Consider the following 26,826-nt stretch of genomic DNA (forward strand, 5'->3'; position numbering starts at 1 on the left):
GAGGGATCTTTTAACTGCTTGATCCTCCTGAAGTTGCTTTCTATTTTTAAAATACAAAATCTCTGTACACTTATGTAATGATTTCTCTATCTGATAAATATTGTGGTTTTAAAGTGCATTGTACAGAACAGTATAACAGTGGCAAATTGTTATATTAAGTCTTATAGACTCTGGTGTATGGCACGGTGATCAAAAGTTGTTTATTTGAATAATAATTTCTCCTATTCTTGCAGCACAATAAAAAATTGTGTTTTGTTGATAAAGCCATGAATTGCTGTTTGCAATTATATTTTCCTGTGCTCTTACAATGCAAATTATATATAATACCAAAAATTTAAGACAATGGTACTGTGCAATGATTGAGATTTTATTTTTCTGTCCACTGGGCTGTTTATATTTTTTAGAATACAGGAAAGGGTGGTATTAGAATTAAGTTCCTGTAATTGCTGCTGCCAGTATGGCGGGTGAATGCCTGAATAGTACTCTCATCGACTCAGCATGGGATCAGACTAATGTACATTTTATTGCCTCTCAGTAAGCAATTCGCTGGCTATAAGAAATTCAGAGTAGATAATAAAACCTGATCAGCAGACTCAGGGTTATTGTTGTTAGAATATGCTGGAGGGAGAAATTTGCAATATTACAAGTACTGGAGGTCAACAGGAAAAAAGAAAACCATCTACTTAAAGAAAGGTGAACTGTTTAAATGGGATCAGGGTAATTTTGTTTTGAGGCAAAGGACTACCTTATATTTATACCTCCTGAGACTACAGTGAGTTATCCATCACTAAGCAAAACTATCTTGATCAGAAATCTATGTTTTGGTTATCACGCTATGCTGGGGTTGTCAGGTTCAAACAAGAATGACCGTGCATATGCCACAAATTGCCTCAATGCTCAGCTCATTATCTGGTGACCCACTGCAAAAAAGCATGGACGTTCTGTAAGACAGTCTCAGAACTGATAGCAAGATCCTCGTTCTTTGACATTCACTGTCAAATCTTAACTCATGAGGTCATTTGGGTAAAATAGTGGATTGCAATGTTTGACCGTAAAACCTGGATGGAATCTGTGCTTCTGGGAGTGGATGAAGATAAAAATGCTGACAGAGAAGACAAACTTAGAAAATAGAGTGGTTGCACTATTTTGAGGAGAAGCTGCAGTATCACCCTGGAGTCTGGGCGAATGTTTCATCCCTCATAAAATATTCAGCCAAATTGCACTACTATACCAATTGGTTCAGAATTTAACTGGGGTGCACTCAGTCCTTCAAACTGAAGTCAGCACTGCACATTTGCATATGAACCATGAAGTACAGATACCTATGATTCAGGGAGGGAGGTTTTTCTACATGGAGTCCTGCAGTGAAGACCAGCCATGCTGGTGTACTCCAACATTATACTGCCAAATCAGAACATGCACATTGCCCATGACTCGAACTCCTTTTATTTCAATAGAGCTTGTCATGATTAAATTTAGGACATTAATTATAGAGTACATAACATTTAAAACTATTTTGGTTTAATTCATTAAATTACTTTGAAGTTTCATTTATTTGCAATTTAACTTAATTGTTAAAAATATTAGTATTTTTTGTCTTCCAAAACATTGATTTTAGTTTTAGCAACTATCTCTCTGAATGTCTGATAACATCAATTATAGCTTTGACAACTGGTAAAACTCTGACTCCAGCTTTGCCAGCTGTTGAGCATTTATTGGTAAGGTATTCATAGCACAATACCTCACGCCTGACCAAGACAATGGAGTTTTAGGAGGCTTTGGATCTGCAGGATATTCCTCCATGTCAGGCCTTGGTAAGAGTGGGTGCAGATAGAGCACAGCATGGAATTCTGTGGTGCAGGCTTGACCTAAAGACAAAGCAGAGTATCCACAGTTCTTATTACTATCTTGTTACTAGGAGCTAGAAGGCAAAAAATAGCTGATATTACAAAGCTAGTACAATTGTAGGCTTTAAAATATTTTAAGTATTCTATAACTGATTCAAAAGAAACTTTATGTAAGTATTTCTCTTCCACTCAAGTTGACACAATAAAATACAGTTTCTAACCATGTACTCTTTAGAAGCCAAGGTAAATTGGGCAAACCTAATTTGAAAATTGTGCAGTAAGTAGTAGTCTTGTCTTTCTGCTCACTTTGCATAGCAAGTGTATTGATGGTATCATAATAACTTTCAAAGTGAAGAGTTGGTGACATCAGTTCGAGTCACACCTCTGTTCTGAAATACGCTTTGCATACAGTGAACTCAATGACCATTTATAATTGACTTAGAGAGTTGCTAGGAAACAAGATGTATCTACAAAGGACTGAAAAAGAAGAGCTGGTTATTGGAAATTATTTCTATTCCTACATTTGTTTTTTAAATTTTTGGTTTTCCCTCTCTCTCTCTCTCTCTCTCTCTCTGCCCTTATATCCTTAGCCTCTCTGACTGTTGATTTTCATTTTTCTACTTGCAATGATGCCAATTTGGGCTTAGAGCAGTGATTCTCAAACTTTTTTGGGTTACCACACCCTCGATTCCCAGACCACATCTCCAGTACTATTTTCTCCCTTTCCGGCAATTACATACACTATAATAAATTATGATTTATGATGCACAATGAAAGTAAATAAGAACTGCTAATTCAAAGTAATTGCAAAACTTATTCAGATCTATTTAAAGCTACAAATATAATTATTTCTTTGTTGAATTACAGTAACAACAATTTTCCTCAACTACTTTGGCGAGGATCAATGGGGATGGGAGAGGTTCCGGAGGATTGAAAGGTTGTGGATGTTGTTCCATTATTCAAGAAATGGAGTAGAGATAGCCCAGGAAATTATAGACCAGTGAGTCTTACTTCAGTGGTTGGTAAGTTGATGGAGAAGATCCTGAGAGGCAGGATTTATGAACATTTGGAGCAGCATAATATGATTAAGAATAGTCAGCATGGCTTTGTCAAAGGCAGGTCATGTCTTACGAGCCTGATTGAATTTCTTGAGGATGTGATTAAACACACTGATGAAGGATGTGCAGTAGATGTAGTGTATATGGATTTCAGCAAGGCATTTGACAAGGTATCCTATGGAAGGCTTATTGAGAAAGTAAGGAGGCATGGGATCCAAGGGGACATTACTTTATGGATCCAGCACTGGCTTGCCCGCAGAAAGCAAAGCTTGGTTGAGGATGGGTCATATTCTGCATGGAGATCGGTGACCAGTGGTGTGCCTCAGGGATCTGTTCTGGGACCCCTCCTCTTTGTGATTTTTATAAAAGACCTGGATGAGGAAGTGGAGGGATTAGTTAGTAAATTTGCTGATGACACAAAGGTTGGGGGTGTTGTGGATAATGTGGAGGGATGTCAGAGGTTACAGCAGGTCATTGACAGGATGCAAAACTGGGGCTGAGAAGTGGCAGATGAAGTTCAACCCAGATAAGTGTGAGGTGGTACATTTTGGTGGGTCAAATATGATGGCAGAATATAGCATTAATGGTAAGACTCTGGGCAGTGTGGAGGATCAGAAGGATCTTGGGGTCTGAGTCCATTGGACACTCAAAGCTGCTGCACAGGTTGACTCTGTGGTTAAGAAAGCATAAGGTGCATTGGCCTTCATCAATCATGGGATTGAGTTTAGGAGCCAAGAGGTAATGTTGCTGCTATATAGGACCCTGATCAGACCCCACTTGGAGTACTGTGCTCAGTTTTAGTCACCTCACTACAGGAAGGATGTGGAAACCATAGAAAGGATGCAGAGGAGATTTACAAGGATATTGCCTGGATTGGGGAGCATGCCTTATGGGGATAGGTTAAGTAAACTCAGCCTTTTTCCCTTGGAGCGACGGAGGATGAGAGGTGACCTGATAGTGGTATATAAGATGATGAGAGGCATTGATCATGTGGATAGTCAGAGGATTTTTCCCAGGGCTGAAATGGCAGGCACGAGAGGGCACAGTTTTAAGGTGCTTGGAAGTAGGTACAGAGGAGATGTCTGGGGTAAGTTCTTTACATAGAGAGTGGTGAGTGCATGGAATGGGCTGCTGGCGATGGTGGTGGGGGCGGATATGATAGGGGCTTTTAAGAGACTCCTGGACAGGTACATGGATCTCAGAAAAATAGAAGGCTATGGGTTACCCTAGGTAATTTCTAAGGTAAGGACATGTTTGGCACAGCTTTGTGGGCTGAAGGGCCTGTATTGTGCTGTAGGTTTTCTATGTACGTAGTCTAACGCTTCACTGCTTCATCGTTTCACTCGCTGTTTCAGGAGCAAGTAACAGTTTCTTCCCTCCACCATTAGATTCTTGAATGGTGAATGCATTAGCACTTCCTCAGCATTTCCCCTCCTTTTTGCACAATTTATTTAATATATATTTTCATATATGCTTCTTACTGTTATTTATAGCTTTTACAATATAATGCTGCCCCAAAACAATGAATTTCATGACATGTGCTGGTGATATAAAACTTGATTTTGAGTTATTGCTCTTTCACCTTTCAATGAGATGCATGGGCTTGATGTAGTGATACCAGCTTCTCAACATCAAGCTGACTGTTACTCAGAAAGAGCCTCAGATCTTCATGTTCATGAAAATCCATGAAAGCCTGTGTCTTTGCTTTGAAAGAAGTTAGACATTTGCACTGAGCCTGTGTTCCATTAAAGATGATATTGGAAAGGCAATAAAGAATATTTTGACCTTTTTCCACAATGCAGGATAGCATTCAGAGATTTCTTTCTGCAACCCAAAGTCACAATATGATTTTTTTAAAACCTTGTCTTCAAGCCAAAGTCATTTTTAGTGAGATCAGTTCGTCCTCCATCCTTCCTGTTAATTCCTCATTACAAGAGTTCAGGAATGGATTTATCACCCAATATGGAAATTGGATTGACTAAAGATCCTGAAATCTCTCTGAAATATCTTTCTGCAGTTCACCATAGTGGGCACAGTATACTCAAAGATCACCATCTGGTATTCTTTTTTTCTCATCTAGCTCAGAGAAAATTGGAAACTGAAAAAGTTGCAATTTGGACAGAAATGTGGAGATGACTGATTTGACTTTGATATGATTCACATCATTTCCTAGCAATTGAAGAATTCATTAAATGTTGCAAATAATTCTGACTAATAAGCATTCAATGTCTTCAAAGAATTTTATCGCTGTTTCAAAAACCATATAAAAACATCTCAGGCAGATTCCTTTGAGAGCCATCTCTCATTCGTGTGCAACAGCAAGTGTTCAGTCTGTTCATTGGTCTCAATACAAAGCTCTTGAAATAATCTAGAATTGAGAGCATGGAACTTGATTATATTTACCACTTGATAACAGTATTTAATGATTTGGGCAGCCAATCACTTGAATTTTTTTTTGCATCAAGATGTGTGTAAATTACACAGTGAATGGTAATTATGTTAAATACAGCTTTTTTTCCAAGAAAGTAATAACCCCACAGTGGGATCCTGTCATATTTGGTACCTCAACTGCTGCATAAGCTAGAATGTTTGTGAGTAGAGTGTCCTCTTTGAAAAATTGCTCAACAATCCAAAATAGTGACTCCCCTGCATATCTGTTTCTAGTCCCCTTGCAAAGAGCAACTCTTGAACCATGGTCTCAACTTTTATGAAGTGGACACAACCAAAAAGCTAAAATTTATTGCCTGGCAAAGTTGCCTTATCTAACCGCAGAGCAAATTCTGTTGTCCTAAGTATGTTGCAATATGTTCCACCTTCATGGACATTTCATCTATTTGTCCTTGAACAAAGTTGTCTTTAAGTGGAATCACTTAGATTATTTGGTTTGGTGACTTATGCAAAACTATACTCAGAACCTTCCCTACTACTGCCAGAATCAGTTGTTCTCCAAATGTTTGGGGTTCCTCAGATTTAGCAAGAGGCAATGAAATGTATGAAGCATACAAACCATCCCTGTTTTGTTATGAAGTGCAGGCAAACACTATGTTCCAGTTCTGAAAGTTTTCATGAAGTGAATGAAAATAAGCCAAATTCTTGTTTGCTATATCAGAGTGAATTCTCTTCAAACGTTCAAGGAGCCAGGAGAGTTTCATTGCCTCATTTGAAAGACTTTTTCACACAACAGACACATTGGCTGCTTGATGCTAATATAATGTTCAACCTCAAGCACTGCATCAATAAAGTGGAAAGTTATGATGTCTTAATAACTTTCAGGCAAAACCTGACTCTGCCTGAAGGTACATAAATTGGGGCAACGATATCTCAGTTGGGCTGTGGGTTAGAGAAATACAGTGAAGACCATTTGAAAGGGCAGATTCTGAACTTTATCTCTTTAAACACCATACCCTAATTCACAGGAAATGTGTCACTGCGTGATTAGAGTATGGGAATTGTAGTAGCTAACAGTGTAGTACAGTAGTGAATGGCAATAATGTGTGGGCCAGGCATAGAAATTACACAGTTTCTTCTGTTCAGATTCCTCATTATCTGCCAAATAGAGAAGTGTCACATTCCCCTTCAACAACTATAACACACTTTCTACAGGGGTTGTATTGAGAGCATCCTGAGCAACTGCATCACTGCCTGGTTCGGAAATTGCACCATCTCGGATCACAAGACCCTGCAGTGGATAGTGAGGTCAGCTGAGAAGATCATTGGGGTCTCTCTTCCTGCCATCATGGACATTTACACTACACACTGCATCCGCAAAGGAAACAGCATTATGAAGGACCCCATGCACCCCTCATACAATCTCTTCTCCCTCCTGCTGTCTGGGAAAAGGCTCCGAAGCATTCGGGCTCTCACGACCAGATTATATAACAGTTTCTTCCCCCAAGCTATCAGACTCCACAATACCCGAAGCCTGGACTGACAGCTTCCCCTACTGTCCTGTTTATTATTTATTGTAATGCCTGCACTGTTTTTGTGCACTTTATGCAGTCCAGTGTAGGTCTGTAGTCTAGTGTAGCTTTCTCTGTGTTTTTTTATTACGTAATTCAGTCTAGTTTTTTGTACTGTGTCATGTAACACCATGGTCCTGAAAAACATCTCATTTTTACTATGTACTGTACCAGCAGTTACGGTTGAAATGACAATAAAAGTTGACTTGACTTGACACTTTGAGCAAATTCTGAGAGAATGACGGATTAGCAAGAGATGAGGTGATTATGTGATCATGGTAATCAATTATGAGGCACTGAGGATCAAGTGCTTATAATAAATAATTTCTTAAATTAAGCCTGTAAACCCTCAGCTGCCCCTTGCTATTGAATGCCGGGTGTGGGGGTGGGGATGATATCACCCACTTTGAGAATGACTAGTTTAGAGTCATAGAGCCATAGAGCACTATAGCATAGAAACAGCCCTTTCAGCTATTCTAATCCATGCCAAACAATTCTTCTGCCTAGACCTATCAACTTGCACTCAGGCAATAGCCTTCCATACACCTCCCATCCACGTACTTATCCAAGTTTCTCTTAAGTGTTGACATCCAACCCGCACCCACCATTTCCATTTTTATGTTGGCAGCTCATTCCACACTCTCACTACCCCCGAATGAAGAAGATCCCCTTCATGTTCTTCTTAAACATTTCACCATTCATCCTTAACTGATGAATGGTGAGATGTTGGTGAAACCCATCTCACCCACCCTCAGTGGAAAAAGCCTGCTTGCATTTACCCTATCTGTTGTTGTTCTGTCATTAAGTCATGCCCAACTCTTCGTGACCTCATGGACTATAGGGCCTATAGGGTTTTCATGGCACGATACAAGAGGAGATTGCCTGGCCTTTCTTCCACACAGATACTGCTGCTGCCCAGGTTGGGACCTAGCTGGGTTTGAACTCAGCATCATCTGCCTTGAAGTCCAATGCCGATGTTGCTACACCACCAGCTGGCCCACCCTTCATAATTTTTTTATATCCTATCTGTATCTTTCATAATTTTGTATACAGCACCTCCCATCAAATCTCCCCTCACTGTCCTACATTCTAGGAAATAAAATCCAAACCTATTCAATCATTCCCTCTAACTCAGGCCCAGCAACATTCCTGTAATTTTTTTTCTGCAATATTTTTCTTGTTGGTAGGTGACTGGATCTGCACCAGTACTGTACTCCAAATTAGGATCACCAACGTCCTATGCAACTTCAACAAAGCATCCCAATGAGAGCCCAACCTCTTCTTTCCAACTCCATGCATTCAAGAGGAAGAAGACAGGTGGCCCAGTGGAAAGATAGCAGACTACCCCAGAGATGAATATTAATTGCTTTGTTGGCATAGACCAGATGGTAACCAAGGTCCTGTATCATTACGAAGCATGTCATTTACAATACAGTGAACACTAGATGACTCTTCGGTAACACACAAATCTCAATGGGATCACTTAGCTTAATGATAATGCCCTCACATTAAAACAAAAGGTCTGAATCAAGCTCAAATGCCATACCTGAGCACATAATATGTTATACAGTATAGAGATGCAGCCTTTAGGTATTATTTTTCCAGCTCCTGTGAAGGCTCATTAAACTGGAACGTTAGCACCGTTTCTCAATTCACAGTTGTTGCCTAACTTGATGAGTGTTTCCAGCATAGTTTGTTTCCTTCCTTAACACAAGAGATTCTGCAGATAATGGAAATCCAGAGCAGTGCACAAAATGCTGGAGGAACTCAGCAGGTCAAGCAGCATCTATGAGGGGAATAAACAGTTGACTTTTTGGGCAGAGACCCTTCACCAGTCCTGATCATGACTCCGCTCTTCAGCTGTGGGTTTTCGTAAAATAAGCAGAATCTGAGTGACAACAATCTCAGTGACCAATCTAAGGGTTCTCTTCCCAGGTAATTGGTCATCAAATTTTCCCACACTTCTCAACTAAATCTGGAAGTATCCGTATGAGAAAGGTGGAGGGTGAGGAATCAGAATTTGCAGCAACTTTTCTTTGTACCAACAGTATTTTTCATGAGTAGGTATAATTCAATTGTTCTTTCAAATGCAAAGATATTACAATGAAGCAAAATGTCTGTTGGTGTTTTCTTTCATGTGGCCATCACATTTATTTCACCCCTTTTCATCCGCATGTGCCAACATTCCCTTTTCAACAGTGTATCCTACCTATTCTTGAATCGTCAAATTTATTCTTCAGCTAGTAACCGTGCAATTCATATGCAGTCTCTTCTAGCAAGGTTTAACCTGCTGGTCGCCACCTTCAGCAATTCTCCATGAAAGCAATGAAAGGGAGAAATAGGGGAACATTACTTCAGAATTCCCACTCTTCTAGTAGCTTTGCCTTTTATTATATAACCTGATTTACTGCTGCTTCTCTGTAGTGACTTTTAAGGTGGATATATCCAGGCAAAGTGAATTTGTAGAATAAAAGCAAGTGAGAAATGTCAAGAACAATGATCTCAGCAGTTATTAACACGCTTCATCAGAAATGAAAGCAAGACACCATTTATCCATCCACTGTCCAATTTCATTTATATCTTCCAAGTATGTCTTTGGTCCTGCTTGAATTTAAAATAGAATAACTGTCTTTTGAAATGAAATACTGGCAATAGAAAAAAGATTAATTTGTATTCATAGGTGTAATATGATTATATACGTAGTTCCCTATAATACCAAAACATGTCAACATTTTTCAACAATTAATTAATTTTAAAATGCATTGGGTGTACTAATGCAACAATATAATATGTATGTTGTGACAGATGAACACTTTCTACACCAGTTCCCATTGCATTTTAATACTTCAGTATCACCAATTATTTAACGGTGCTTTGGTATTGGGGGCAACTTAGTATAATGTGAAATCTTTGCACAGGTTTGGTAGGGATTTGTGAGCAGTTTTGTGGCTGGTATTGATATATGTTGAGTTTACAGCACTGAATTGAATCATTTTGCCAAAGTAATCCATGCACTGACCAAAACTATCCTATACTCAAGCATCAGAATCATAATTTTCAACGTCATTACTGAGTCCATTGCTTCCTATTGTATCTCTCCATGAGTTTCCACTAAGTGATCTATTTTCTTTTGTTATTAGAGTAACCTTCACCTCAAACATGCATTTGTTCATTCTCTCTACAATCAACTCCTACATGCTTCTTGATCATATTATAGTTCAACTTTAATGTGTCTGGTGACAGCAATAATTAAATTTGCATGGGGCCTTTAATGTAATGATATGTCCTGAAGCGGTTCATAAGCGTGTGCTCAAAATTTGACACTGAGCCAATTAAGAAAGTATTAGAGAATGCAATTGTGATCTAAGTATTATATTTTGAATGGAAAAGCTTGAAGAAGAGGCAGAGAGTATTAAACAGGATTTCCAGAGCTTAAGATAAGTAAAGGATGGTCACTCTTAATGAAGTCCTCAAAATCAGATGGTGGAGTTGAAGCAGGGCACAGTCAGTAGTAGGCAGGTGTGAAGCCATAAATAGATTGAAAGTTGGATAAAACTCAATTTTACCTTCTCCTCAACATCATTAAAAAAGGATGGTTTGTCTGATATTAAGTTCTACCTTTGAGTTGTATCTTTTTACAGCCCAACGTCATCAAAATGAAACCAGGTTATTCATTTTCAGTAAATGGTTATTTCTTTGTGACCTTGATGATCATCCTCCCAAGTTTTCATCTCAGCATGAATGTAACGGTCCAAAAGCTTGCTGTGCTGTTTCCTCTGTACTAACTTTCTTCTCTATATCTGGACTTACTTTGTTCATCTCTGCTAAATGGACGGTCTCTGCTCCTATCTATTCACTGAACCACTAGTTCCTGCTTTTATGATATGCTGGATTTGTCCTACATGTAACTTGTCATTCTTGGGATCTGCGACCTGCTTCAGCACAATCTTCCACCTGTATCCCAATTCTCTTGACTTCTATCATCGTGAGAATTGAATGTAGCATCCTCATTATAATTTTCAGACCTTCTTAATGTAACCTCCCCTTTTATTATTTTATCCTCTCAAAGTTCAAAGCAAATTTATTATCAAAGTACATATATGTCACAATATACAACCCTGAGATTCGTTTTCCTATGGGCATACACAATAAGTCTGTAATAGAATAATGACCATAATAGAATCAATGAAAGACCACACCAACTTGGGTGTTCAAACACTTCTGTAAATTTGGTTACCACTACCTCACCCTATAGAACCTCCCAGTCTAAGCATCTCTCTTCTTTCACTCATAGCTTTTGAAAGCCTCCCAAGACTCAGCTTTTCTGACAACATTTCCCCAGATCCTTTGCTCCCCTTCCTTGCTTTTAACAGTACTCAGGTCCACCCTTGTTGATGTTCATCATATTGCGGGGGTCAGCGACTGTTTGCTGGATCCCTCTGTCATTCTCCAGGCAGAAATTACTTCCACTGCTGTTATGGCTGGCAGCATTAATATTTGAAGGCAATCACTGTCTCATAGCAAGAGGTTATTGTTACACCTTGAACTGACCACCAGAGGGAGGCAGAGATGACAAAGCCAACCCCTTCCTGCTCACCTGCCTATTTGGCTAATTACCAAGTCATTGTTTTCACCTGTGCCTTGTTTGTGCCTGGTTCTTTGTCCCTTGTTTGTTTGCTCAGTCTTGGAATTATCTTTTTTTTAGTGACGTTCTACCTTTGTTTGAAGGAATCTCTAGTTAATTTATTTTTGGGGAACTTGACTTTGGCTCTGAGTAATTTTTGGACCCTCAGCTTGCACCATGCCTGCTAAGGAATCTGTAACATCTTGGATTTTTCCTCTCATTTTGTGTGATTTTTCTCAGCAATTGAGTTTGCCACTATTCAGTGTGAGGGTAGTTAACATTGAAGAAGTTACCTAGTCAGTTGTGACAGTTATGACACCTGAAGCTTGAGCTCTGCCTGTTCATAATGGAGCACTACAGTAGCAAAAGTCACTGGGCCATTTGGATAACTGGGACCAAGTGTTGCCTTCATACAAAATTTCTCTGGATGTGATAAAGAGCAAGTATCCACTCATCCTGACCTAAGGAAGGAAAGGTACTGCATCTTTTGAACAAATGCTGCAAGGGTGCTGTCTTTGTGAGAGGTCATGCTGCTACAAATTGGTTTGTTGTTCTCATCTGTGTACAAGCTTGTTTTGCCTATTGTTCATACAGACCAATAATTACTGTGCACCATTTTGACCAGGAGTGTTGGTCTGTGCACAACTACATGTATCTTAAATAAAAGCATGCATTCCAGGGATGGCTTTAATTGGTGTATTCACATTGTAAGGAGAGCAAGAGAGCAGTGTGCATGTGCAGAAACCAGCGCATGCGCAGACAACAAATCAATATGTAGTGCTAAGCAGGGGATGGTCATCTTCCAGATAGCCCATGAAGATGTCAATTTCACTACTTTTATGTCTGTTTTTCATTTTAAGTGTGTTTCTGGAACTGTTAGAGCCTGTGATATTCAGTCTAGAGATCGATTGAGTTATCCTGTGCTTCATTGTCTCCAAGAAGGTTGCGGGAAGCGAGTGCATGCTTGGATGGCCTCGAGGCGAAGAAACTTTGAGACAGGGCTTGAGTCAATGTTCGACTCTATTTCACTAATTAAAGCATCCAATAATCGTTGGATTGCGAAGCACTGAGATGATTGGGCCATTTTGATGAATGCAGAAGGTGAGGGCCAGAGTGCCGACTGCCTTCCTTTTGATTGCTGTTGGAGAGGAATCTGTGAACAGCCTATCGCTCTGTGGCTCACTGTGGCAGGTGGGTAGGCCTGCCGTGTGGTGTCCCTCTCTGACGATGATGAAGATGGATCTGCATTATGGCTTGGACTATTGAGTTTATGGTCTGTGAACTTTCTCAGACTCTTTTTATGTTCTGTGTTTTTTTGTCAGTTCCTTTCTGCTTTGTTGTGAGAGGGGAAGAGTTTGGGAATTCATGTGCTTACTGCATTCTGTTTTTTTTTTGTGCAGGGTGACAGGGGGTTTAGGAATTGTTGCTTGTTCTGTGCAGCGGGGTTGATGTTTCTCTCTGAATGACTTTCATGTTTTTTTCTTTATTTTCTGGCTATTTGGACAAGAATCTCAGTGTAATCTGGTTACATACTTTGATAATAAATGAACTTTTGAATCTTTACCAGATTGGAAGGAGAAGGTGAGGTCTTTGATTATACTGGTTACTTTACTGAGGCTGTATAATTATAGATAGTCCATGGTTTCTATGATTTGTTGATCTGTGTCTACAACTCTTTGGTTTCTTGCAGTCACATGCAGAGCAGTTATGATACCAAGCTGTTCTGCATCCCAGTAGGCTGTGTTCTATAGTGGGTTGATGCAGACATCCATATTTCTTTAACCCCGTGAAGAAGTAGAGGCATTGGTGAGCTTCCTAGGTTGGGCCAGGACAGGCAATTGGTAATGTCCACTTGTTCACTCTTTGGATCTTGAAGCATTTAACCCTTTCAACCTCAAAACTGTTGACATAGACAAGAGCTTGTAGGCTGCACTTCTTCCTGAAGTCAAAGACCATCTCTTTTGCTAACAGTGAGGGAAAGGTTGTTGTCATGATAGAAACACACTTTGGTAATACATTTACTTTGACTTTGAACCATATTACTAAGCTCTCTGTCTCCTTCGGGTAGTTTGAGTTATCGTTGTTTGAGTTACAGCCCACTATCTTGTTATCTGTAAACGTGAATGGAGCTCGAGCAGAATATGGTCACACAGTCATGAGTGTACGTGGAGTAGGGGTCTGAGGGTGCAACCCTGAGTAGCACTATAAATACTCATGGCAGGGGCATTGCTGCATATCATTACTGATTGCAGACTGTTGGTCAGGAAGTCGAAGATTCTGTTGCACAGTGAGGTGTTGACTCCCAGTGTCTGAAGTTTGGTGATGAGTTTGCTTGGAATTGAAGTATTGAAGGTGGTGTTGTAGTCAATAAACAATCTAACCTGTGCCTTTACTGTACAGATGTTCTAGAGATAAGTGTAAAACCAGGCAGCTGGCATTTGGTACAGACTTGTTATGACAGTAAGTGATTTGCAGTGTGTTGAGGTGATCTGAAAGGCTGGAGTTAACCAGCTCCCCAAAGCACTTCATGATGGTGGACATCAGAGCCATGCATAGTAGCCTTAAGGCAGATTACCTTGTTATTCAGAAGTGGGACTTGGTGGCGTAGGGAATTGAGTACTTAGGGCGGTGGCTGAATGCCACCAAGTGCTTTGGCCTGGATCAGGTTGAGATTCTTGAGTGCTGTTGGGGCAAGTGCAAAGCATACCATCACACAAGACTTTCAGAGTCTCAGAGAGAGTACCTGGATTTGCATACAAGACAAGAAAGCAGCAGGGATGAATTTCAAAATCAAGATGGTGTGAAATTTTGGACTGAGACACTAGGTGGCAGTGTCCATAATTGCTTAGTCATTGAACAGGGTGTCACTGGCAAGGCCAAGATTTATTGCCGAACAGTGGTTGCCACTTGCCTGCTCTTGTAACTACAGTATGTAGCCAGTCCAGTTGAATTTTAGGTCAACAGTATCTACAAGGTGTCGATAGTGGAGGATTTATTTGCATTCTCTCGGTACAGAGCTCGCATTTGCATGATATGACTGTTACCTCCACCACCTGTCCTTGTCTTTTAGATGGTAAACGCCATGAGGCAAAAACTAATGGATTGAATTTAGCAGATCAGATTAGTGTGGCGATATGGCAAAGGATTTTCTGTTAGCCTGGAGGAATAAGCCACCAATATGCAAAAGGCTGAAACTAGTCATGTGAATCCAATATGCAGGGGGTTTAAAGTCAGGTCAGGTAACAGGATTATTGAATGGTATCAGAAATTAAGTAAGGCACTGATAAATAAATGGTCACTATATAATGCATAAAGCAGCTAATGACAATCAAAGTGATTTGTGGACATCAGTTCAATATCTTGATGCCTGTCACCCAGACTGATCCCACAACCTCCTTGAACTGCAACACAAAGGGAAGTAATGATAATTATGGGGAAACACTGCAGAAAAATCAAACAGTCAGGACAGCATGCTGACTATAATTATTCACTCTGGCAGCTGCTCATGGCAATGCACTAACCTTTCAGCACATTTCCTGTAGGCACTTGGCATTCAGATAAGTCTTGCATGGGATCAGCAAACCATTTTGCTCTGAGTGGAAACAAATTGAGGAGCAATTGGATTGTCCCCAAAAATGGAGGCAGAGATCATGACTTATCTGCTGCTTTTCTATTCCATACTGACAGTGCACAAACCTTATGCTCTCTGTAGTGTAGGTGACTTTTGTACTGAGGAGACAGCAATTTTATGTTCAATGTCCTAACTTTGTGTTCTATTTTCTAATGATGTCATGAAGAGTGTTCACCTTCTGTAAAAATGGATAAAGGTAGATAATTAGAGCTTCTGTAGGAGGGAAGAGACCACGGACGGAAAATATTGATCTCATGGAGAATGAGAATTGGGAATTAATACAGGAATTGAGAAGGATCGATGAGAAGCACAAATAAGTATTTTGAATCTGTCTTCTGACCCTGAAAAATTCCAATAATAATAAATAATAAAGGGGTTATTGGAAAGGATAAAAGAAAGATTGCCATTTAAACTGGAGTGGGAACCAGAGTGAAGGGAATCAGGAAAGGACGGATGGTAAAAAGGTAAAGATAGCGTGCAGTCAGATTGTCACGAAGAGCAGGCAGGTGATGGACTTAGTTGCAGCCAACAGGCTGAGTATCAAATCATTGGGGATGCAGAGTCAGAAAGGACAGCAAATACGGTACTCAAGGTGTTGTATCTCAATGTGCGTAGTATAAGAAATAAGGTGGATAATCTTCTTGTAATATTACAGATTGCCAGGTATGATGTTGAGGTCATCACTGAATCGTGGCATTAGAGATTGTGGTAGAGAGTGGCAAATGAAATACAATGTTGGAAAATGCATGGTCATGCACTTTGGTAGCAGAAATAAATGTGCAGACTATTTTCTAAATAGAGAAAATCCAGGAATCTGAGATGCAGAGGGTCTTGGGAGTCCTTGTGCAGAACACCCTGAAGGTTAACTTGCAGGTTGAGTTGGTGATGAGGATGGTAAATGCTGTGTTAGCATTCATTTCAAGAAGTCTAGAATACAAGAGTAAGGATGTGATGCTGAGGCTTTATAAGGCACTGGTGAGGCCTCACCTTGAGTATTGTGAACAGTTTTGGGCCCCTCATCTTAGAAAAGATGTGCTGGCATTGGAGAGGGTCCCAAAGAGGAATGAAAGGGTTATCATCTGAGAAACATTTGATGGTCTGTACTCGCTGGAATTCAGAAGAATGAAGGGGGATGTCATTGATACCTTTTGAATGCTGAAAGGCCTAGACAGAGTAGATGTGGAAAGGATGCTTTCCATGGTAGGAGAATCTAGGACAAGAGAGCATAGTTTCAGGATAGAGGGGCGCCCTTTCAAAACTGATATGTGGAGAAATTTCTTTAGCCGAAGGGTGGGAAATTTGTGGATTTTTTTCCCACATGTAGCTGTGGAGGCCAAGTTGTTGGCTGTATTTAAGGCAGAAATTGATAGGTTCTTGATTAGACATAACATCAAAGGTTACAGAGAGAAGGCCAGGAACTGGGGTTGAGGAGGAGATAGTAAAAAAGGATCAGCCATGATTGAATGGCAGAGCAGAATCAATGGGCCAGACGACCTAATTGTGCTCCTATATTTTCTGGTTTAAAGAAGAGACTATTATCTTGAGGAAGCAGGTTCACAGGTTTGGTGAAACAGAAGAAACAGATTACAAAGAATCATATTAACCATTTATTAACATAAAGTAGAACATTTGACCAGACATCCAAGAAAGACAAGTACTCATCTAAGCTACCCTAAGTTAACGAAACTATGACACTGAACATTCAAACTCAACAAGTACTTCGTTAAGTTTTTCCAAGTTACAGAACTATAAAACTAAATGTTCAACAGATACTCAGCTAAGGGTGCGTATGGGCCCTCCTATACTTGCAGTACACTTTCCCAATGGGTCGTGACTTCAGTGTAAAGTTGAGCCCCTGGAGACAAAGGAAATGTCAGTGACTCTCTTGTACTTGCTAATTTTATACCCCTGAGGTGCCTGGAAAAGGACACTGGTGCCGTGGCACACAAGGCAACCAATGGGAAAGAGCTGCTGCATCCTTTGAACAGGCCAATCAATGACAGGCACAGAGTGGAAGTGACTTTCAACCTGCAAGTAAACCAGCTCTTCACATTACGGCTATACAAAGTGAGGCCAGAGTCCTTGAAACACAAAAATTCAGGATGCTGGCACAGCAAGTAATAAGGAAAGCTAGCAGAATGTTGGCCTTTATTGTAAAGGAAATTGAGCAGGGATGGTGGGTGCAACATTACAGGAGACATGTAATGCTCCAGATGCTAAGTTTTGGTCTCTGTATTTCAGTAAGGCTGAACATGCATTGTAGACAGTACAGAGGAATTTCAGTAGGTTGATTCCTGAGATGCATAAAGATAGATTGAATAGGTTAGGTCCATGTGTTGGAGATAGAAAAATGAGGTGTTTTAATTAAAATTTATAATTCTGAGTAGTATTGTTAAGTGTGTTTCCCCTAGTGTCAGTATCTGGAATTAGGCACCAGTTTCAAAAAGTAGTTACTCATTTAACATGAAGATACGGGAGAGCTTCTTCTCTCACTGGATTGTGAATTTTTGAAAATCTTGATCCCAGAGTCCCCATGGAGGTGCAGGTATTGAATATACAGTCAGTGGCCACTTTATTCGGTACCTCCTGAATCTAATAAAGCAGTGGTCCCCGACCATCGGGTCACGGACCAGTACTGGGCTGCAAAGCATGTGCTACCAGTGTGGTGAACTACATATACCTGTCTGGACTGCTCCTGTGGCTCCTCCCACAGACCCCTGCTGACTGCTCCTGTGGCTCCTCCCACAGACCCCTGCTGACTGCTCCTGTGGCCCCTCCCACAGACCCCCGCTGACTGCTCCTGTGGCCCCTCCCACAGATCCCTGTATAAAGGCAATTGAGGCCTGAGCCTGGCCTCATTCTCCAGGATGTAGTGTTGTTCATTCTTCCAGTCAATAAAAGCCAATATCTCGCTTCTTACGTCTCAGAGTGAGTTATTGATGGTGCATCAACCAGGCCGCGAGGAAACAATATTTGGCGATGTGAAACAATATGAGTCAGCTGCACCTTTCCTCATTCCATGTCACGCCCACTGTTGAACTTGAATGCACACGAAGTCATTACCCACGCGAGGTCATTAGTCGCCTAAATGCAGTGATACCCTAGCACCAGGGATCACTGGTTGGCCTCGGGTAACTGGCCGCTTCGCGCGGAAGGCGAGAAGTGTCGTTGCTACTAGAGGCAGACAGATGGGTGCCGCCTCTAAACCTGTTTAGCACACCGAATGTTCGTGGGGAACCCGGTGCTAAAATATTCGCAAATGACCTAATTCGGGCTCAGGGTTTCGTAAGTAGCAGAGCAGCTACCTCGTTGTGATCTTCTGAAAGTCGTCCCTTGAGCCAAACGGCCGATAGATCCTACCTACGTACAAGGGGGCGAGCACGCGCCCTGTCACACTCCTCGCTTGGTCGGTCGCTCCGGACTGCGACCGCCACGGCCCCGGTACGGGGACCTCCGGCCCTTACCTTGTCCTCTCACTGGTGTGTTGCAATGATTTCATATGTTCATATGAGGAAAACTTGCACTGTGTGTTTAATATCCAAATGTTACTTAAAATGTTATGATGCTCTTTACTTATAAGTGAGTTATAATTGACTTATCACTATATTCATGCGAGGAAAATATGCGCTGTGTGCTTAATATTATGTGTTAGATAAACCCTTTTAGAAATGAAATTGAGTGTATTAGCCACTTATAAGGTGATTTAGCACCTATAATATAGGTCCTATATTCCAGTCGCGATTAACACCCCCACCCCCCCTCCCCATTGGCCGATCTGCAAGAATATTGTCAATATTAAAACCGGTCTACGGTGCAAGAAAGGTTGGTGACCCCTGTATTAAAGTGTTCACCAAGTTTATGTTTGTAATCTTATGTTGCTGTAGCCCGTTCACTTCAAGATTTGATGTGCTATGCATTAAAATAAGTTCTTCTGTACATCACTGTTGTAACGCGTGTTTATTTGAGTTACTGTTGCCTTCCTGTCAGCGTGAACCTGTCTGGCCTTTCTCCTCTGATCACTCACATGAACAAGGCCTTTTCACCCACAGCACTGCCTCTCCCTGCCTCTCCCTGGATGTGTTTGTTTGTCGCATCATTCCCTGTAAACTCTAGAGACTGTTGTGCATGAAAATCCCAGGAGATCAGCAAGTTCTTAATACTCAAACCACCCCATCTGGCACCAATAAAAATGCTACAGTCAAAGTCACTTGGATCACATTAGATCATAGTTGTTCCCCATTCCAATGTTTAGTCTGAACACCAAAGGAAATGCTTGATCGTGTCTGCTTGCCTTTATGTATTGAGCACTGGCACATGATTGGCTAATTAGATATCTGCATTAACGAGCAGGTGTACTTAATAAAGTGGCTAATGACTACATGTGTAATGTGGACCTTGACAGATATTGAATTGTGAGGAACTAAGAGGCACTGAGTAAAAGTAATCATCAAGTCACAGAGAAACAGAACGTAGAAGCCGGCCCATTGGGCAGGTTGGCCACATATAACATCAGTCACCCATTTACACTCAAATTACACAAATCCCATTTTTAATTTTCACCACAATCTCTTCAGCTCTCCTGAAGTTCTACCATATGCACACTAGGAGTAATTTACAGTGGCTATCTAACTTACTGCCCATAGCTGTGCTGTTGTGCTGGCCCAATCATTGCCCATCATTTGTGGGGCAGCATTCTGGGCATTATATTTACCCAATGCACTTGTACAATGTAATTATCGGTGCAGGAGTGTGCACTCACCAGACTGGACCCACGTGTGGAGGAACAGCAGGCTCTCTCTGTCATAGCAGATGCTGGCACTGACTCAACCCGGAAGTGGCGGAAGGCAGCCTCAGTTACGGGAAGTGCTGATAGTGACTTGACCCCTGGAGTAGAGGGTGGCAAATTCCCTATGAAGAGATAGAAGCAAGAGGTTAAACATAGGAATACCAACAGCCTTGAAAGGACAACTGAGAGATGCTACATTGTCATGCAATGACTCCGCTAAAGAGAGCCCTCCTTAAATAATCATAGAATACAGGAAGCACATGCTAATCACAATGATCTTGACAAGATTAAACTGAGAGCACAGGGCTTGACTGCTCTAGTTAAGACAACAGTTAGTAAAGACAGGTGGTCAAGAAATCTAGGTCAACAATCTACGGCAAGGCAGAGGCCTCAAGGCTTATGACAATCAGTGTACAAACCAGGAGCCAGGAGCTTATCCCTTTCCTCCAGGATGCATGGAGGCTAAAACCACTTTTAAATTGGACAAGGACTATTCCCCATTCCGCCCTCCCTGGGGGAAGCCCGGCACGACCATGTGACATACTGCATCTATTCCACTTGAGTAACCGTTGATGCTTTGTGATTGCCTTGTCCTGCAGTGCACCTTGGAAGACTTGCTGCTTCATACCTTCAGTGACTCTGGTGTTAACCTGACCTCCAGCACTCTCTGTGTGTGGTAGGAATGGGTTTTAGGGAGGTTCACTTTTAGATACGCACCGCTGAAGTAGTGCTCGACCTTCAATCTGAGGAACTAGCTATGGTGCTACAAGATATTTCCCCCAGATGCTTTTGATTCCTTCCACATCGCAAAGAGGTACAAGATAATAGGTTAATTGTTCACTATAAGAAGCCCCTCCTTCACAAACTGAGGGAGACAATAAAATGTGGTTATTCTCAAGCTTGTTACAGCTTGAGAATAGGCCCTTCAGCCCATTAAGTCTGCATCAAGCACCCTTTTGCCTACTGACTTATTCTTCTTACAATGTACCATGATCATATTTTCCTTTTCAGAAAAGACTACCAGATGTATCTGTCTGGATAACAAAGCCTTTGCAGCTTATTCCACATGAAGCTCATGTCAGGCTCCCATGAGGCAGTGGGAGAATTTAAATAGCGAGCAGAGGCTGAGTACGAGTTTCACTCCAGGTGAGGTAAGGCCGGGTAAGCTCCTTTAATTAATCTAATTAGCTTAGGAGTAGGTAATGGAGGCAGCAGTTAGGGCAGCTGAGTGCTCCGTTTGCAGTATGTGGAAAGTCAGGGCGAGCACAGCTGTCCCTGATGACTACACCTGCGAAAGGTTCATCCAGCTGCAGCTCCTGACAAACCGTGTTCGGGAACTGGAGCTGGAGCTGGATGAACTTCGGATTATTCGGGAGGCAGAGGCAAAAATAGACAGGAGTTTCAGGGAGATAGTCACCCTTAGGAGTCAGGAGACAGGTAGTTGGGTGACTGTCAGGAGAGGGAAGGGGAATAGACAGGAAGAGCAGATGGCCATTCCCATCAACAATAAGTATACCGTTTTGGATACTGTTGGTGGGGACAACCTACCAGGGACAACTTGCAGTGTTTGCATCTCTGGCACCAAGACTGGACCCTCAGCTCAGAAGGGAAGGAGGGAAAAGAGGAGGTCAGTAGTGATAGGGGATTCGATAGTTAGGGGGACAGATAGGAGGTTCTGTGGAAGAGATTGAGAATCCCGGATGGTCAGTTACCTCCCTGGTGCCAGGGTTCACAATATCTCAGATCGACTTCTCAGTATTCTCAAGAGGGGGGTGAGCAGCCGGATGTCGTGGTCCATGTAGGGACCAATGACGTGAGTAGCAAGAGTGAGGAGGTCCTGAAAGTTGAGTTTATGGAGCTAGGTGCCAAGTTAAAGGACAGGACCTCCAGGATAGCAATCTCAGGATTGCTACCAGTGCCACATGCAGGCAGGTTTAGAAATAGTAAGATAGTGCAGATCAATACATGGCTGAAGACATGGTGCAGGAGGGAGGGCTTCAGATTTATAGATAATTGGGCAGTTTTCCAGGGAAGGTGGGACCTGATCCAGTGGAACGGTTTACATCTGAACTGGAGGGGGACAAATATTCTTGCAGGTAGGTTTGCTAGAGAGGCTCCAGTGGATTTAAACTAGATATGAGGGGGGAAGGGAACCAGAGTGTAGGAACAGATGTATGAGAGAAGGAAGAAAAAGAAGACAGTAAAGTTCTTTGTACTGTTAGAGATAAACAGAGAGGAAGAGGTGAGAATTTCTTAAATGCATTTATTTTAATGCTAGGAGCATTGTAAGAAAGGTGGATGAGCTTAGAGCATGGATTGATACCTGGAAATATAATGTTGTAGCTATTAGTGAAACATGGTTGCAGGAGGCATGTGATTAGCAACTAAATATTCCTGCATTTCGTTGCTTCAGGTCTGATAGAATCGGAGGGACAAGAGGGGGAGGTGTTGCGTTGCTCGTCAGAGAAAACATTACAGCGGTGCTCTGAAAGGATAGATTAGAGGGCTCGTCTAGGGAGGCTATTTGGGTGGAATACAGGCATGGGAAAGGTGTAGTAACACTTATAGGGGTATATTATAGACCACCTAATGAGGAGCGAGAATTGGAGGAGCAAATTTGCAAGGAGATAGCAGATATTTGTAGTAAGCACAGGGTTGTGATTGTGGGAGATTCTAAAAGGGCTGGATGGTTTGGAGTTTGTAAAATGTGTGCAGGATAGTTTTTTTGCAGCAATACATAGAGGTACCAACTAGAGAAGGGGCATTGTTGGATCTTCTGTTAGGGAATGAAATAGGTCAGGTGACGGAGGTATGTATTGGGGAACACTTCGGGTCCAGTGATCACAACGCCATTAGTTTCAATATAATTATGGAGAAGGATAGGACTGGACCCAGGGTCGAGATTTTTGATTGGAGAAAGGCCAATTTTGAGGCGATGCAAAAGAAATTAAAAGGAGTGGATTGGGACAATTTGTTTTATGGGAAGGATGTAATAGAGAAATGGCGGTCATTTAAAGGTGAAATTTTGAGGGTACAGAATCTTTATGTTCCTGTTAGGTTGAAAGGAAAGGTTAAAAGTTTGAGAGAGCCATAGTTTTCAAGGGATATTGGAAACTTGGTTAGGAAAGAAAGATATCTACAATAAATATAGGCAGCATGGAGTAAATGAGATGCTCGAGGAATATAAAGAATGTAAAAAGAATCTTAAGAAAGAAATTAGAAAAGCTAAAAGAAGATATGAGGTTGCTTTGGCAAGTAAGGTGAAAATAAATCCAAAGGGTTTCTACAGTTATATTAATAGCAAAAGGATAGTGAGGGATAAAATTGGTCCCTTAGAGAATCAGAGTGGACAGCTATGTGTGGAGCCGAAAGAGATGAGGGAGATCTTGAACAATTTCTTTTCTTCGGTATTCACTAAGGAGAAGGATATTGAATTGTGTAAGGTAAGGGAAACAAGTAGGGAAGTTATAGAAACTATGATGATTAAAGAGGAGGAAGTACTGGCACTTTTAAGGAATATAAAAGTTTATAAATCTGCGTGTCCTGACCGGATATTCCCTAGAACCTTGAGGGAGGTTAGTGTAGAAATAGCAGGGGCTCTGACAGAACTATTTCAAATGTCATTGGAAACAGGGATGGTGCCAGAGGATTGGCGTATTGCTTATGTGGTTCCATTGTTTAAAAAGGGTTCTAAGAGTAAACCTAGCAATTATAAGCCTGTCAGTTTGACATCAGTGGTGGGTAAATTAATGGAAAGTATTCTTAGAGATGGTATATATAATTATTTGGATAGACAGGGTCTGATTAGGAACAGTCAACATGGATTTGTGCATGGAAGGTCTTGTTTGACAAATCTTATTGAATTTTTTGAAGAGGTTACGAGGAAAGTTGATGAGGGTAAAGCAGTGGATGTTGTCTATATGGACTTCAATAAGGCCTTTGACAAGGTTCTGCATGGAAGATTCGTTAGGAAGGTTCAATCATCAGGTATTAATATTGAAGTAGTAAAATCTATTCAACAGTGGCTGGTTGGGAGATGCCAGAGAGTAGTGGTGGATAACTGTTTGTCAGGTTGGAGGCCGGTGACTAGTGGTGTGCCTCAGGGATCTGTACTGGGTCCAATGTTGTTTGTCATATACATTAATGATCTGGATGATGGGGTGGTAAATTGGATTAGTAAGTATGCAGATGATACTAAGGTAGGTGGCGTTGTGGATAATGAAGTAGGTTTTCAAAGTTTTCAGAGAGATTTAGGCCAGTTAGAAGAGTGGGCTGAGCGATGGCAGATGGAGTTTAATGCTGATAAGTGTGAGGTACTACATTTTGGTAGGAATAATCCAAATAGGACACACATGGTAAATGGTAGGGCATTGAAGAATGCAGTAGAACAGAGTGATCTAGGAATAATGGTGCATAGTTCCCTGAAGGTGGTATCTCATGTGGATAGGGTGGTGAAGAAAGCTTTTGGTATGCTGACCTTTATAAATCAGAGCATTAAGTATAGGAGTTGGGATGTAATGTTAAAATTGTACAAGGCATTGGTAAGGCTGAATTTGGAGTATTGTATACAGTTCTGGTCACCGAATTTTGGGAAAGATGTCAACAAAATAGAGAGAGTACAGAGAAGATTTACTAGAATGTTACCTTGGTTTCAGCACCTAAATTACAGGGAAAGATTGACCAAGTTAGGTCTTTATTCTTTGGAGCGTAGAAGGTTGAGTGGGGTCTTGATAGAGGTATTTAAAATTATGAGGGGGATAGATAGAGTTGACGTGGATAGGCTTTTTCCATTGAGAGTAGGGGAGATTCAAACAAGAGGACATGAGTTTAGACTTAGGGGGCAAAAGTTTAAGGGTAACATGAGGGGGAATTTCTTTACTCAGAGTGGTAGCTGTGTGGAACGAGCTTCCAGTAGAAGTGGTAGAGGCAGGTTTGGTATTGTCATTTAAAGCAAAATTGGATAGGTATATGGACAGGAAAGGAATGAAGGGTTATGGGCTGAGTGCAGGTCAGTGGGATTAGGTGAGAGTGAGCGTTCAGCATGGACTAGTAGGACCCAGATGGCCTGTTTCCATGTTGTAATTGTTATATGGTTATATGGTCAGCTGAGAAGCTCCCCAGATGTGAAGAGTTTCAGTAATTCAGAAGTGAATGATTTGGAAAGGGAAAGTAGATAGCTGCTGAAGGGGCAATCTATATCTCTTGGCTTGCTTTGTGATTCTGTTGTCGCGGATAAACGTTTTGCAAGTTAGAATGGCACTCTAGATTCACTCACCATTTGTTTGTGTACTCAGAGTAGTGCTGACCGGTTTGCACACTGATTTAGTCATATGAACCACCACATGAGAGAGCCGAGGAACACAGAAGGTTAAGCAGCAACTGTGGAAAGAGGACCAAAAACAATCTTGCATGCTAATAACTTTTCATACCAACGTTTCATTCAAGTCATCAACTTGAAACTTTTAACATTGAACTTTTTTTTTCATTGACTTGTGTAATGTGTCAGAATCATAGAAATGTACAGCTTAGAAATAGGCTTTTTGGCCCATCTAGTCTGTGCTAAACCATTTAAACTGTCTGCTGCCAGTGACCTGCACTGGGACCATAGTCCTTCATACCCCTACCACCCATGTACCTATCCAAATTTCTCTCAGACATTGAAATCAAGTTTGCATACACCACTTGCGCTGGCAGCTTGTTCCACACTCTCACGGCCCTCTTTGGTCCAACATTGTGTGTGTTTATTTTGGTTTTCTGGGATTTTTGGGGCGGCATCTTTTGCATTTTGTTTTGATATAGGTAACAGGCACGACTGTGGAACTGCTCAGCATCTCTGCCATCAGACGTCTGCATTCTCAGAGACAAACAACAGTAATTCAGACAAAGCAGGCCAGTGCTCTGTGCTGGAACTTTGCAGTGACTAACAAGAGGGTATGCTTACAGCAAAAGTCACGGGCAATTGGGAAATATTTACTTCGAGTCCTACTTGTAGTCCAAAGCATGAAAGCACAGCAAAATAACTACCATGTGACATGATTCACAGAGAGTAACACCTCACATCAAACACTCGTTCTTCATCTTCGTTCACACATACCATAAATCACAGCAAATCATCTGAAACCAAACAGCTCTGGTTTGGGGTGGACTGATTACAGTGTTAGCAACGGGATGAGAGAACTTGATTTTTAAATGTCCATTTCACCAGAACGGCAGGCCTGCAGGGAGGAGTCTAACTGACTGCTGCCCCTCCCAGCAGAGACAATTGAACTGTTGAACGAAGAAAACGAGAGATGCAAAAATATGAATGTTCAATTTGCTTACCTTCTCCGATCCATATGAATAGTCGTGCAGCAGAGCAATGACCCTTCGGCAGAACTGTTCTGATGATACAACAATAATGAACCAACTTTGAAATCAATCTCCAGCAATTAGCTTACAGTGAATATGAAAACTCATTTGCCGTATAAATAAAACGATAGGTTTCTCCTCTATGGCCTGCAATTGCTGCATGATTTCTCAAACTATCCAGTCTAAAGTATTATTTTCAGAACAAAATCTGATTTTCATTGAAATGATTTCATGCAGGTACAGTACTGTGCAAAAGTCTTTGGCACATATATACAGCTAGGGTGCCTAAGACTTTTGCACACTACTGTAGCAATTTTATGTATTGCACTGTACTGCTGCTACATAAAGAAGAAAATTTCATGACCTATGTGAGTGATGACAAACTTTCTTCTGATCTAGGTCTCTATAGTGGACTGAGAGTGGGAAGGGGGCAGGGAGAGGGGAAATCATGGTTGACAAAAGGGGAAAGGAGAGTGGAGGGGACAGAAAGCACCAGAGAGATATGCTGTAATGATCGATAAACTAATTTTTGAATTAAATGACCTTGCCTGGTGTCTCAGCACCCACGCCACA

The 26,826-nt window shown here is 41.3% G+C and overlaps 1 protein-coding gene and 1 long non-coding RNA gene across 2 annotated transcripts in view; one reads left to right on the forward strand and one right to left on the reverse strand.

Annotated features, from left to right (window-relative positions):
- The window catches only part of astn1 (astrotactin 1), a 2,716,024-nt gene that overhangs the window by 5,988 nt on the left and 2,683,210 nt on the right, over positions 1-26,826 (forward strand). The gene's annotated exons all lie outside the window — the stretch shown is intronic.
- LOC140736610 (uncharacterized) lies at positions 1,273-25,286 on the reverse strand. The gene is made up of 3 exons (XR_012100988.1): positions 25,181-25,286; positions 19,879-20,027; positions 1,273-1,868 (listed from the first exon to the last, which is right to left on the reverse strand). It is a non-coding gene; the product is annotated as an uncharacterized lncRNA (long non-coding RNA).

Source organism: Hemitrygon akajei, chromosome 12 (genome assembly GCF_048418815.1).
Source record: "Hemitrygon akajei chromosome 12, sHemAka1.3, whole genome shotgun sequence".
NCBI lineage: Eukaryota > Metazoa > Chordata > Chondrichthyes > Myliobatiformes > Dasyatidae > Hemitrygon > Hemitrygon akajei.